The 14804-nt window shown below is 45.3% G+C and overlaps 1 protein-coding gene across 1 annotated transcript in view; it reads right to left on the bottom strand.

Annotated features, from left to right (window-relative positions):
* The window catches only part of LOC126428335 (neuronal acetylcholine receptor subunit alpha-4-like), a 588239-nt gene that overhangs the window by 288613 nt on the left and 284822 nt on the right, over positions 1–14804 (bottom strand). The window lies entirely within an intron of this gene.

Genomic DNA, 14804 nt, shown 5'->3' with positions numbered 1-14804 from the left:
CTTTGTCTTTACTCCATAGTCTTCTCAACTGCCTCTTACTTATCCTCAGCCGTTTTATTACTATCTGAACAGCACAGCACAAATACTCCATCTCAACAAAGGAAGATCTTCTCAGTACCACCGCACAACACCATCATGTTTTCTAAATCACTTTCTGCATCCGGAACCCGACTTTCGAACAACCTTCCTCAAAATATCAGAGAAATTAAATCACTGCCAGGCTTCAGAACGAAGGCTAATGGCTCACCTCTCGCAATAGCTGGTCTGCAGCCCACACTCTTCAATCCCCCCTCCCACTACAACTTTTCCCTCCTCCTTACTTACACAGTCCTCTCCTAACAGCCACTATTACTGCCATTCCAATTCTCTTGTTCTTCATCCTTTCTTTTTCTGACAGTACTAAACATGATTTAAGATGTTCTAAACTAGTCTATATTATTTTTAATGCACTTTGTTTTATTATTACTGTTATTATTTGCCATTTATGCTTACTTTCATTATTGTGGACTATTATTATTATTATTATTATTATTATTGTTAGCTTATTATCATCTCTAAGATTGTTATCATTTTCATGAATGTTTTGGTAATATATCTGTATGTGTTGCTCCTGGGCAGATGTAAGAGAGGGCCTTAAGGCCCTAAGCTGGTCAGGCTAAATAAGCAAAAAAACAAATAAATATTACTTGATCAGTTAGATTCATGATAAGGCTTAATTTCTTCTCCGATTCGGCCCAACCATTGCACATGCGACAGACATTTATAGATGAGTATACTTGAAAGGAGAGACAGCATTGGTCGTATATTTTTGTTTACTATCGCAAAATCGATTTTCGGTCAGTTAGTGACCATCTTCAGTGCTGTAATATATAACTTAAATTAGTAAGAACTGGTGTCAATAAGCTTACTAATTTAAGTTATATATTACAGCACTGAAGATGGTCACTAACTGACCGAAAATCGATTTTGCGATAATAAACAAAAATATACGACCAATGCTGCCTCTCCTTTCAAGTATACCCATTATTTGGTCGTAGTGCACAGGACACTATGGAGTCGCCAATCAATTTATAGATGAATTACTTCTACATCTACATAGACACCCCGCACGCCACCGTACGGTGCGTCGCGAAGGGTAACCTGTACCACTACTTGTCATTTCCCCTCCATATGAGCGCTAATTTCTCGTATCTTATCTTCGTGGTCCTTACGCGCGATGAATGTTGGCGGCAGTAGAATCGTTTGGCAGTCATATTCAAATTCCATTTCTCTAAATTTTCTCAATAGTGCTGCTCGAAAAGAATGTCGCCTTCCCTCCAAGAATTCTCACTTCAGTTCCTGAAGCATCTTCGTAACACTTACGTGTTGTTCGAACCTACCGGTTACAAATCTAGCAGCCTACCTCTGAATTGCTTCCTTCAATCCTACCTGGTACGGATCCCAAACACTCTAGCAGTACTCAAGATGAGGTCCTACATGCGATCTGCTTTACAACTGAACCACTCTTTCCTAAAATTCTCCCAAGAATCCGTTGTCAACCATTTTCCTTCCCTGCCACAGTTTTCACATGCTCGTCCCACCTCGTATCGCTTTGCAACGTTAAGGCCAGACACTTAAACGGTGTGAGATAGCGGGCGAGCTGTGGCGCCCTGCAAATGTCCTGAGTGCGGTGTCGGCGTGGCGGCGCTGGGGCCTCTGGGCGGGCCGCGGCCCGGCGGCAGCCGCGTGGTGCCGAGCCTCAGCTTAGCGAGGGGGGCGGCCGCAGCGCGTGGTCCAGCCGCGCGGCTGGGAATTCCCTGGAGGCGCTGTGTCGATGAAGGAGGCATGCTGGCAGTGACAAAGGTGGCGCACTTTGTGGAACATTGATGGCAGGCATTTCACAGTTCGTACAGAAGTTAATGGTAGCTAGATGAATCATGATACCTCAAAAACAAACTTGTACATTACCATTATTTGCATGACGATTCTGATGGTGCAATCACATTTTCAATATATTTATTTGTTTGAAGTTTAGTATCTGACAATAAATTATACAAGTAGCACCCAGCAACGAATTTCCAAAATCTAAACGAGTCAACCGATTTTGTCGATCGACGTCTTTTTAGAAAGCTATTAGTGTAGACCCAAATTGGTATAAATTACAGGTATGTATTGTATTGTATTGTATCGTATGTTAACTGGGGACCTAGAAACGACGGAGAGGCTCTGTTCCTGGCGCAGCAGCAGTGGTCCACAACCCCACGACGACTACCGCAGTCCACTTCACCCCTCCGCCGCCCCACACCGAACCCAGGGTTATTGTGCGGTTCGGCCCCCAGTGGACCCCGCAGGGAATATCTCACACCAGACGAGTGTAACCCCTATGTTTGCGTCGTAGAGTAATGGTGGTGTACGAATGTGGAGAACTTGTTTGCGCAGCAATCGCCGACATAGTGTAGCTGAGGCGGAAGAAAGGGAACCAGCCCGCATTCGCCGAGGCAGATGGAAAACCGCCTAAAAACCATCCACAGACTGGCCGGGCGGATTCGTGCCGGGGACCAGGCGCTCCTTCCCGCCCGGAAAGTCGGGCGTTAGACCGCACGGCCAACTGGGTGGCCCTACAGCCATGTAACTTGAATAGTACATGAGTTATTGGAGGTCAAAGTGGCTGATTGCTATCGATCGCCTGGAGTGGCCGAGCGGTTCTAGGCGCTACGGTCTGGATCCGCGCGACCGCTACGGTCGCAGGTTCGAATCGTGCCTCGGGCATGAATGTGTCTGACCTCCTTAGGTTGGTTAGGTTTAAGTAGTCCTAAGTTCTAGGGGACTGATGACCTTAGAAGTTAAGTCCCATAGTGCTCAGAGCCATTTGAACGATTTTGAACTATCGATCGCGGCAGACCATAAGTACACCACAGTTACACGAAAAAACGGTAGCAGCATGCTTATAAATATATTTATTCATCTATGTCTCTCTTTATCTCCGATATATACTATGCATGAAGAAATTGGTCAAATATTTAGTCTGTTTTAGAAAGCACAGAGACATTAGGCTACTGGCCTACCTTTTGCTTGCTATTCCTTTGACATATGTTTATTTGATTTGTTTATGTATTTAATAATGTGTATTAGAGCGTCTTTATGGTCCAGCCGTATGAATATTTATTTAACTTCAAGTAATTTAAATGTAAATCCAGTATTTCGAATGTGTTTCATTATGTTTGTGAGTGTACGTCGGCTTGGAGACAGGGCGGGAGCCCTCTAGCCAATCACAGCGATCGTTTCCAGAAAGGACGCGTCGAGAGACGTATGGAGGTGCGGGAGGAGCATCGTTTCCGGAGAGGAGAGGAGAGCTGTGGACGGTAGGGCACGGGACACGGGAGGTGGTGGGACGCAGGAGAGACTTACGGTCGCAGGAGAGACTCGGAGAGTGTGGAGCGGGTTGCGCGCGGTCGCGGGTGAGTGCCGACTCGTGAACCTGTGAGATTTCTGTCGTTTCTACAGTAAAGACGTAGTGCGCGTTTGGAAGTGAATATCTCGACAGCTATGTTCTGGCTCATAACTGACTACGTGAAGTAGGAAACGACTGCTTCCCTGTTATTCAACTTACATTTTATTTAATTGCTGGACTGTGGACACCAATAAGTGTTTTGCAGATATATACCGCATTCTCAAAAGTACTTCTACTATCGTACTCATCATTTAAGGTCGTTAAGATAGTACCTGCAGATCTTTTTAAATTCAAATCTTCCATTTATAAACGTCTATATTACGTTCAAATTCGCAGTTGCCCAGTGATAGGAACTTCGACCATTCGATTCATGTGTATATTCATATTGTGTACAGAAGTATTTGGCTTGTACTGCGGCAACTACGTATCCCAGCCCCTAGACAACGAAACCACCCAAAACTCTCAATATTTCAACTTTGAGTCAGAGGGTGCGTGATTGAGGGCCACCGTGACACCGTTTCATTTTATTCATCACAAGCCCGCCACGGCTTGACTATGTCAAGCAGGACACTAGTACTACTGTATTCGAACATCACACGTTTGTTCTTCCTACTCATCTGCATTAACTTTTTCCACATTTAGGGCTAGCTGCCATTCATCACACCAACTGGACATTTTGTATAAGTTGTCTCGTATCTTCAGACAGTCACTCAACTTCGACAGCAAACAAACGCAGACTGCTGCTCGCCCTATCCACCAAATCATTTGTGTGCACAGAAAACAACAGCTGCGCTCCCGCCACACTCCCCACGGGCGCTCCTGATGAATCCCTTGTCTCTGATCACCGCTCGCCGTGGAGGACAACATACTGGGGTCTATTATTTAACAAGTCTTCGAGTCACTCACATGCCTGTTATAATATAATAAAATAATGGAATAGATGATAATAAAATGTTGAAATGCGTGGCTTTTAAAGTGTATTGAATTAATGAGATTAATTTTTCGGCAGGAATGACAAGCACAATAAGCTGAGCTATGCCTGGAAATAAGTTCGTATTACTTTGCAGGGCGGAGTAGTTTCTTTCTCCGCTGTAGATTTGTGCTCACCATTCATTATAATGCTACGTTTGGTCGCCGTGTTCACCTTTGAAGTCTTGACCGTGTTCCCATTAAGCTTATCGGATCTTCGTAATTTTCCAAAGTACACAGGTGGGCTTCAGTTCTTGTAATTATTGTACTATTTGAAATAACAACTCACACGACCTTTCTGTTAATAAAACAATACTGTATTTTTCTAAACGGTGCACATATGAAATACATACTCCTCACTTATTCATAGCGACCCCAAAATGGCGGTCTACAATTACTCGCTAAAAATGGCGTGCTTCTCATTCGTTCACTAGCTGAGCGCGAATCCTTCCTTCCTCCTACTGGTACCAGAAAAAATCCTCTGTTTTTTAGCAACTGAAAGTCAAAAAATACATGACGGTAGGCATAGGCTCTATGATGCTACCGCTTCATCTTCTCTCTTTGCCTTTAAAGAAGACGAAAACATAAAGGAAATGCAAAAGGTTTATCACACTGTGAACTTATTCCATATGCTCGAACCTTCATTAACAGCCTTCAATGGGGCACCGTGTAAAACGCTTTCCGCAAATCTAGAAACACGGAATCTGCCTGTTGCCCTTCATCCATAGTTCGCAGTATATCACGTGATAAAAAGGGAAAACTGAGTTTCACGCGAACAATGCTTTCTAAAACCATGCTGATTTTTCGGCATAAGCTACATATCCTTCAGAAATTTTATTATATTCGAACTGAGAGTACGTTCAAGGATCCTGCAGGAAACAGAAGGTAGGGATATTGGTCTGTAATTTCGCGGGTCCGTTCTTTTACCTTTCTTATTTAATGGTGTCAGTCGCTTGGTACTTTGTGCTGGCTGAGAGATTCGCGATAAATGCAAGCTTTCTTACTTCAAGAAAATTTACGTTTTTCATTATGTGGCACTAAACCAAAATCTAGGTGATGTAGTGAAAGAGAGTGCGTAATTAGGAGAGTTATAATGAGAGATATTAATGGTAGTCATCTTAGGTAGGTATTCTGTCGCTTACGTAAAATTCCATATTCACTTTTGACTAAGCAACATCATCCAGTGGACGTCACCCCTCCTAGAAATCCCACAGCGCTATTTCACATTATCAAGTACCTCTAACAGCTTCAATACTGTTCTTAGAGAAAGAGAGAGAGAGTGAGAGAGAGAAAGGGAGAAATCACATCCCGAGGAGACTGCATCAGAATACTTTCCATTCCACACCACCAGTTATTCTCGGATCTGGCGAAATGTTGCATTCCGTATGGTTTGCTGCCACACTGTGCGCTGAGAGAGAATCTTTTATGAAAGTAAGCCACAATGTAATTGTAAAAATGTGGCGTTAATAAGGCGTGGATGATGAAGTTGTGCGACATAAATGAAAGTTGGTAGGCTGTTTCCTGATCTGAAAGTTGATGTTTATTCAATATTCGCGCCACTCGCATGGGAATGGCGATACTAGCGCGACTGAATCCTCTCAAGAAATTCCAGTCACCAACTTTCTCCTCCGAATGCGAAAATATTTTGTAGACCACGATAAAATAATGGATATCAGATCTCGTATGGAAGATATAGGTGTTTGTTCTTTCTGTGCGCTATACGAGATCGGGATAATAGAGAATTGTGAAGCTGGTTCGATGAACCCTCTGCTAGGCACTTAAATGTGATTTGCAGAATATCCATGTAGATGTAGACTATGACGATGGAAATACACATTGTAAAGGTCGTGGGCAGTTCATGATAGTCAAGAACGCTTTTAAGGCAACAAAGACAGCATTATCAACTGCTCACTGAGTTCGAACAGGGTTACGAGAAGCTGGCTGTTGCAGAAAGACTTGGCAGGAGTGTGGCCGCTGTACTTGACAGCTGGAGGTGAGAGGAACAGTCGCAAGAAGACAGTGGCGCTACCGAGTGGGGAGCCCGTCGTGTCCGGCTTATGGCTCTGGTGCATCGCACTGGTTGTGCAGCAGCAGCTGGCGTCCCAGTGACACAGGAAACAGTTGGAGGTCGGCTGCATCTAGGGCAGCTCCGAGTCACACGCTCTGTAGTGCACATTCCACTGATTCCAGACCACCGTCACTTGCTACTTCAGTGGTTGCTTGGTTAGTTAAAGGGATTAAAATACTAGGTCATCAGTTCCCTTGTCCTCCAACAGACAGAACTCTACCACTGTAGATCAAAGATAGCCTTCCACGCAAAATCCGGGGGGAAGAAAACCCTAAGGTATATCGATGATAGTGATGCTGAGGTAAAGGACAAAGAGACGAAAGGGAGACAGAGGAAGAAAGGCAAACAAGGTGCCTCATCGAGGGAGCAGCGAGAAGCCCCTGAAATCAGAACGCAATGAGGGGACGTACAACCCCCAGCCCCCATCACTTACCAGAGGTACTCTACCCCGAGATTGCCTTGGGGAGACTGGCAACACAGACAGGGAAGAGAAGTGCACAGAGATAAAACACAAACAAGTACAACACGACAGAGTGTGGAGCAGAGAGTACGAGACCAGGTGGGGAGAGGACTGGGCTGGATCACCAAGCCAGACAACTGGAGCCCATTCTGGGCAGAGGAGGCAACAGTGTTCTATCGAGTCCTCAATGGGCTGGTAAGGTTAAGTGGCACTCCCTTAAAGAGATTGGTAAAAGCCCATATCGTGAATAAAACGTAAAACTAAATCAGCCAATGGGGCATCGTCTCATAACACCAGGGGTAGCGAGTTAGGGAGATTAAGAGTCCGCCACAGGGTGGCTAGGTTGGACAGTCCAGCAAAATGCAGACCACTGTAGTGGCACCACGGTTTAGAATAGGGAAAGTTAGTTTTGGGCGATATTCTGAGCACAAGTTAAAGCCAGATTGTAGTAAGTTATGCTGACCAGCAGTTGCGAAGTGGAATGGAGGCCACAGGGCCGTCGAACAGCTGAAAAGAGTAAACGCAGCAGTTCGCACGGTGCAAGCTTTAGGCAGAAGGGCCCACTGGTGCAACCAGGGTGTGGTGCTACGTGACGCGAAGTCACGTGTTAGCGAAACAGAAGCTTGCAGCCGAGTATAAATAGGTGTTGTTTTGTAACGAGATTCATTCGAGTGTGGCAGCTCTACTGAACGGCGGCGCGTGACACTCCGCCGGGCTACACGCAGCAGCAGACGGGACGACAGCGTCCCAGTACACGGCGGGTCGTCGGTTCGACCCTCTGAGGCCGACACGGGTTCTGCAGCCAGCCAGAGCCGGCCACTCTTCGACTCGCTACCGCGGGCAGTCGTCGCAGCTCCCGACACACGACGGAGACTTCCGTACGAGGGCCACAAATTCTGACGCCAGATCGGGGGCGGTCGTTGCCGCCGCGTTCTCAGCTACGCTATCGAGGAAGAAGCAGCATCGGGGCCGGCCAACGTCTCCAAGCAGATCAGCGTGGAGGCATTGAGGACAGTGGCCACTGAGTCGGCTGCTGGCGCGGAACTCTGCAGCTGGCGAACAAGGCCGGCACGGCACAGCGTCGCGTCGCACAGGCCGCTGGGGTGCTTCCTCAACAATGCGGGGCCTGTGACGCAGACCGAGGTGGACGGAGCTCTGTGGAGGAAACGAATAAATCATTTGGAAAGTTCTCGCCGAGTTTTAATACGGCGCCTCCTGGCACCCCCCTCCCCCCCCCCCCCCCCCCACTACATTTGGTGCCAATATGTCAAATTTGGCGTCGGATACCACAACAACGACCATCTGATGGGAGCCAGGATGAGCGTGGGGCATGTCCGAGCTGTGATGGAGATGACTGAGTCATCCAAGTACGGCCACTGTGGAGAAGGCAAAGGACGGTACAGACCTACCAAGAGGCCTGGCTGGAGGGCGTCAGCAGATTCGCGGTCTCCTTCATCACCAGCAGCTTCTGGCTTGTCTGGTGGTCAGAGCGGGCCATATCGTATTCCAGGCACCTAAAACTTGACGGCGTTACACTCATCTTAGCCCAAACCTGAGGCAGAGTGGTACGTGGTCCGATGTTTGTAATGAACCGTTCCCACCACTGGAGATCCCGCCTACAATCTCGAATGGCCTCTGAGATTTCTGTCGACCAAGAAGGTACTGCCTTCTGTTGGGGCAGGCCTGTGGAATCAGCTGTCAAAAGGATGGCTGTAGTTGTATTCTGGACTACCACATCCATATCTCCATGTGGTGGGGAGCCAAAGTCGAGAGCAGAGGCTACAGCATCTGGGCATGCATCCACTAGAGTGACACTGAGGCAGGGACAGTGGTCATTACCATACAGCTCATTGTGGACCCCCCAACGGACAGATGAGAGAAGACAAGGGCTGCAAATGGAAAGCTCAGTAGCTGAGAAGGTTTTGTGCATCACACTCAAGTGTGTCGGGGTACCAGTAATCGAGAGGAAAAGGTCGAGTTGTGCAAGTAAATTTTCGAGTTCTCCTCTGTTTCTTTCACGTACGGTTCGCCACTGGGGTTGGTTGAGCCTCTCTGTAACGCTTTCGCTCACTTGAGCCCATAACGAAACGTGCTGCGCTCCTTTAAGCATCTGCTCTGTTTGTCCTGGTACGGCGAGCAAAGTTCGAATATTTGTATCGGCGGCCAGCCACACAGCACTGCAATGCGGGTTGCCGCCCCGTCACGGGACGCGGGCGGCACTTCCGCACCCGCTTACCAGACCACCACGATCTCTTACAGTCTTTCACACAGAACGGGTTTTCTGTTGTCTACGTTTCTGGCAGTTTTCTTCCGGGAATAAATTTCTGTCGCCCACTTCTTCTTTAATCTGTCCACCATCCCACAACTGGATACTTAAACTTCCTTTGTTGATGGCCTACGTTTCCTGAGGATTTTCGAGAGAATCTGTCTGCCATTTCACTTACTCGCGATTTCTTCTATGTGGTCGATCGTCTTCAATTCGACCATACTCTGAGATATTTTTCTGAGATATTTTGTGAAAGTAAGTGCTTCCAGTCACTCTTCTGCAATTTCAAATCGTACAGTGAAGTACCTTTCTGTGGTACGACAGTGAATGCCCTGTACCGAGCTCCTTACAGCGCATTAGAGGCTGCGGGTGTGGATGTCGACGTGATTGTAAATGTAGAGTCAGGAATCCAGCCAGAGGAATGAGTGCGCGTTCCACTGCCACAGGATCACGGGGAAAATAGGAATCTGCTCGCAACGACCTTTGTTCGCGCCGCATCGCCAAAGCTTCTTCTGAACTTACGTGTGTGTGTGTTTGCCGCATCCTCAGACGTCCGTGCCTGCTAACTTCTGCATTAGCGCTGCTGATGTTTCCGTAACTTAACGTCCTGAAAACGGGCCAGGCGCAAATTAGGAGAGAGAGGGAGGCGCTAGCCAATCCCGTGCTGAGGTCCTAATGGGCTGCCGAGCTGTGCACCTGATGGGGGTGGGTGAGGCAGGGAGACGTAAGACTGCAGCAGACCTCGGCTGGATGGCTGGGCGCGCAGTTCGCACTCACCAAGTCTGCTGGCAGCTCTCTGCCGTCCATTACACATCTAATTACTGGAGGAGCCCCTGCCCTGAACAAAAGGCTGACCCTACTGCAGTCTTCTTCATATGACTGACTGTATTTTCCGTCTGTACTTCGCAGAACACCAAACAGTTTTAAAGAGGAAACATTTCCTAGTTTTCCGCAAAATTATTTTTATTTGGCCACAAGCCAGCCTTCTGCTCCTTAAGCCGTCCTAAAGTGAGAGATGAACGCCCCAAACACAGATGCGAAACAGACAAAATTGATATGTAGAGTGTTTATAAAGAATAGTATAACATTTGTAACGTCGAGCGGAAAGTGACTAAGGACGGAAACAAACTTTTGTGTGGAGAATCGCTGCCCGACAGGAAAGAGTGAGTAGTTGATGCGTCATTCCGTATGTCTGGAAAATTTCAGATAGCCTCGGGAAACGTTAGCGTTGGAACTACAGACCTGCACTGTAGAATACCAACAGCATACCAAAATTTCTATTCGACGCTAAAGACAAGCTGCAACCACTGTTACAGGGTAACACATCCAGGCAATGGGGAAAATTATAAATTGGTCAGTCAGACACAGCTGTGGCACTTAGAGTATTTCAACCTGACAAACACTGAAAACTGAAAAAGACAGTTTGAATCTTTAACGATAGTCCTTTAACAGAAAGCCACTGATGTCATGCAGATTGTGAAATTTTACATTCTGGACTATGACCCTACTGGAAACACTCGAAAGTAAATATATCACAGAATACCAGCTTAGCATTAAATGAAGAAATTCTACTTCCTTTTTCGCCTCTGTTAAACTAAGGTTTAGTCGCAAACACCACATCAAAATTCTAAATCCAATTACGTTTATGGCACAAGCCGTTCCAGTCCGGTGGATTACTTTATTAAATCTCCATATTTGTACATCGATGACGAATAAGACAGAAATCCGCAACACAGTGACTTCTGTTTTTTGGGACAGATGACTCTGGAAGCAGTGCACGTGGCAACGCGCGTCGTTTCGAGCACGTTCCTAGCGTTCTGGCGAGTGCTTTGTCGCGCTTCCCACTGCGCCGGTCCTAGCTGTGAATTTCTTCAGTCTCTGGTGCTCCTGCAGGCCTTAAATTCGTTCACCTTCAACCAGTTACTGTAGAAAGAAGTCACATAGATCACTTCGACGGATGCGAAGGGCACACAATTCTCCGTATTTGCAGATCATCTTCCCTCGTTTGTAGCCGTAGGAAATGTGGTACTCGTTTTCTCAGACACGTCATTGTCCGGTTCTGGATACGGATTTCTCGTTGTTTCCATTTCCTCGTCACCACCACAACCCGCGACTCGCCTTCAGCGTTAGTCGGCGAGGAGCAGCTAAGCTCCTGCCTAGCGGTGACGCGACGCGACGTGACATAAATGACCTTGTGGATGACATCGGAAGTTCACTGAGGCTTTTTGCAGATGATGCTGTGGTGTATCGAGAGGTTGTAACAATGGTAAATTGTACTGAAATGCAGGAGGATCTGCAGCGAATTGATGCGTGGTGCAGGGAATGGCAATTCAATCTCAATGTAGACAAGTGTAATGTGCTGCTAATACATAGAAAGATAGATCCCTTATGATTTAGCTACAAAATAGCAGGTCAGCAACTGGAAGCAGTTAATTCCATTAGGAGTGATTTAAAGTAGAATGATCATATAAAGTTGATCGTCGGTAAAGCAGATACCAGACTGAGATTCATTGCAAGAATCCTAAGGAAATGCAATCCGAAAACAAAGGAAGTAGGTTACAGTTGTAAGTAGGCTGTTTAGGTTTTTTTTATTGGTAACGCCACCTCTGTATAAAAATCACTGGCTGTGCTGTGTGCAGTCTGTGTCTAGTTTGCATTGTTGTCTGCCGTTGTAGTGTTGGGCAGCGGCAGCGGGATGTGAACAGCGCATAGCGTCGCGCAGTTGGAGGTGAGCCGCCGGCAGTGGTGGATGTGGGGAGAGAGATGGCGGAGTTTTGTAATTTGTGATGAACTGCTATATATATTATGACTTTTGATGATATTAAGGTAAATACATTGTTTGTTCTCTATTAATATCTTTCATTTGCTAACTATCCCTATCAGTAGTTAGTGCTTTCTATAGTTTGAATCTTTTATTTAGCTGGCAGTAGTGGCGCTCGTTGTATTGCAGTAGTTCGAGTAACCAAGATTTTTGTGAGGTAAGCGATTTGTGAAATGCATAGGTTAATGTTAGTCAGGGCCATTCTTTTGTAGGGATTTCTGAAAGTCGGATTGCGTTGCGCTAAAAATATTGTGTGTCAGGTTAAGCACAGTCCTGTACAATTGTTCAAAGGGGACGTTTCATATGTCGACCCTTAGCCGAGGATACCTCACTGGAATCTTCTGATTTTTTCTTGTAGTTTGTGTAATTAGTGTAGATTTTGTTTATTGCTAGCGCGTAATTGTAGAGAGAATCTCATTTGTAGTTGCAGTCTTTCATTGTTGTTGTGGTATGCATGTAGATTTGCACCAAGTATTTCGCAGCTGCGCTTGCAATTAACTAGATATTATTTTCAGTGTTATGTTAATGTGTTCCCCTATTTTTCCTCTTCAAATTCCGTTTTCCTGTGTCGTCGTGTGAAATATTGTGACAATAATGGCGTGTGAAAAACGTAATACTAGGCTCCAAAGTAAACTGAGAAATGACAGTGAAGACGAAAGTAGTGTGTTAGCGCCACCGTGTAATGAATTAACTAATGTTCAACATAGTAATTTGGTAATTGTGCATAAGGAAATGGAGCGGGCGGCAAACAATGGCATAGGCAGTGAAACAATTAGTGAACAGGGAAGCATTATCGATCGATCGGTCGGCAACAGCTCGCCTCAGAAATCCGAAATGACAGGACACAATCTTGCAAATACTGTAGCTTCAGGTTTTGCGTCCTCGCCGTTTTCTCAAATAAGTCAAGACACATTTTCTGCTTGTCAAAATGTGAATATTGCCGGTTCATATGCATTGCCGAATAGCACTGAGGAACATGTTTCAGACACCAGTGCATTGTTATTACAATTAATGCAACAAATGGGACAAAAGCTTCAAAAGTTAGACATAATGGAACAAAATCTTCAAAAGTTAGACACAATGGAACAAAATCAGAGACAAACACAGCAAAAGCTTCAAAAGTTAGACACAATGGAACAAAATCTTCAAAAGTTAGACACCACACTTGAACAAACACGTGAAGATTTAACTACTGAGTTACATAAAATCGAATCGAAATGTCAAAAAGTCTGTAACGACGTAAAAACACAAATTTGTGAGCATTTTCAACCTATTTTTTCGCGGCATGAAAATGCATTACAGAATCACGAAGCAGCCATAAAAGAACTGCAAATTATTGTTCATGAAAATCATGAGACCTTGCAAGCTAAAATTGACTCAGTTGCATCTACCGATTCGGTTACGCAACTTGCAAAAACTCAGGAAAACTTAAAGGACACAGTAGCAAGACACATGGAGGAAATTAGTACATTATCAGAGAAAGTAGTTGAACTTTCGGATCAGGTCACTAACTTATCTACAACGGTAGATAATGATCTGAATGACACAAGACCTATAGCCTTCACTGACACAGAAGAGTATGAACAAATTAGAAAATTCAAACAAAATCAAAATCAAATCAATACACAGTACAAAAGAGATATCCGGGAAGTACAAGATCAGTTGACGCAGGTAATACAAGAATTACATATTTCAGAGGACACTCGCGCTCCAACACGGGAAGAGGGACTTAGAAATACGGAAAAGCCGCAAAATAATAACACAGGGCATTTCGGAAATTATGAAAGAAATTGGCAATGTGCACCGAATTTTGAGATGGAACCGCCGACACGACGTAACAATGACCGACATGTGATTCGCCGACATGATGATTTTGACTATAAGCTGTTCATTACTACACGTAAATTCAAAACATTTAAGAATTCTGGCAACGACATTCATCCACAAGCATGGCTCCATCAATTCTCTCATTGCTTTCCTCCCAACTGGTCATTGGAGCACAGATTAGAATTTATGTGTGGCTATTTAGAGAATGAACCAGCTGTAAGAATGCGATCGGTCATTCACGATTGCCACAGTGAAGGAGAATTTTACCATGCCTTCCTCTCAACATATTGGTCTCAAGCCACACAAGACCGAGTAAAACATGACATCATAATGATGAAACATTTCGAACAATCTGAATTTTCCAGTCTTGTGAAATATTTTGAAGACATGTTGCACAAGAATCAGTACCTGTCAAACCCATACAGCCCCTCAGAACTCATCCACATTTGCTTAATCAAATTACCTGAACATTTACGGCATATTATTTTGGCAGGACGTTGCAAAGACGACATTGAAGCTTTTCAGGGGCTCTTACAAGAACTGGAAATTGACACTGACGTTCGCGGAACGCGAAAACGGGAGTACAACAATTACAGGTCACATCCGTCACAATTCCGCGATGACAGAAATAATAACTGGACACGACAAGTCTATTCTCACAACACATATCGTGACCAAAACAGACACCACCTGTATGACAACCGTTGGCAGAGTAGTAATAATTACAGGGAAAGATCACCTCTCCGTGGTAGTGACTATCACAGAGACAATCAGAGAAACAGACAATTTGGGAACCAAAATAATTATTATCAAGGGAGACAGAATAACTTTAGACGCAACGGTCCAGCGCGCAGTTACGATTCAGGGAGAAATTCTCCACCACGTGACCGACAAGAAAGAAACTATGGCATCTACCGACATGACGACAGACGATATGATCGTAACAACAGACCTGAATTGCAT

This window comes from Schistocerca serialis, chromosome 12 (genome assembly GCF_023864345.2).
Source record: "Schistocerca serialis cubense isolate TAMUIC-IGC-003099 chromosome 12, iqSchSeri2.2, whole genome shotgun sequence".
Lineage (NCBI taxonomy): Eukaryota > Metazoa > Arthropoda > Insecta > Orthoptera > Acrididae > Schistocerca > Schistocerca serialis.
The sequence above is the reverse complement of the archived record's forward strand: the minus strand, read 5'-3'. Positions and strand labels throughout refer to the sequence as shown.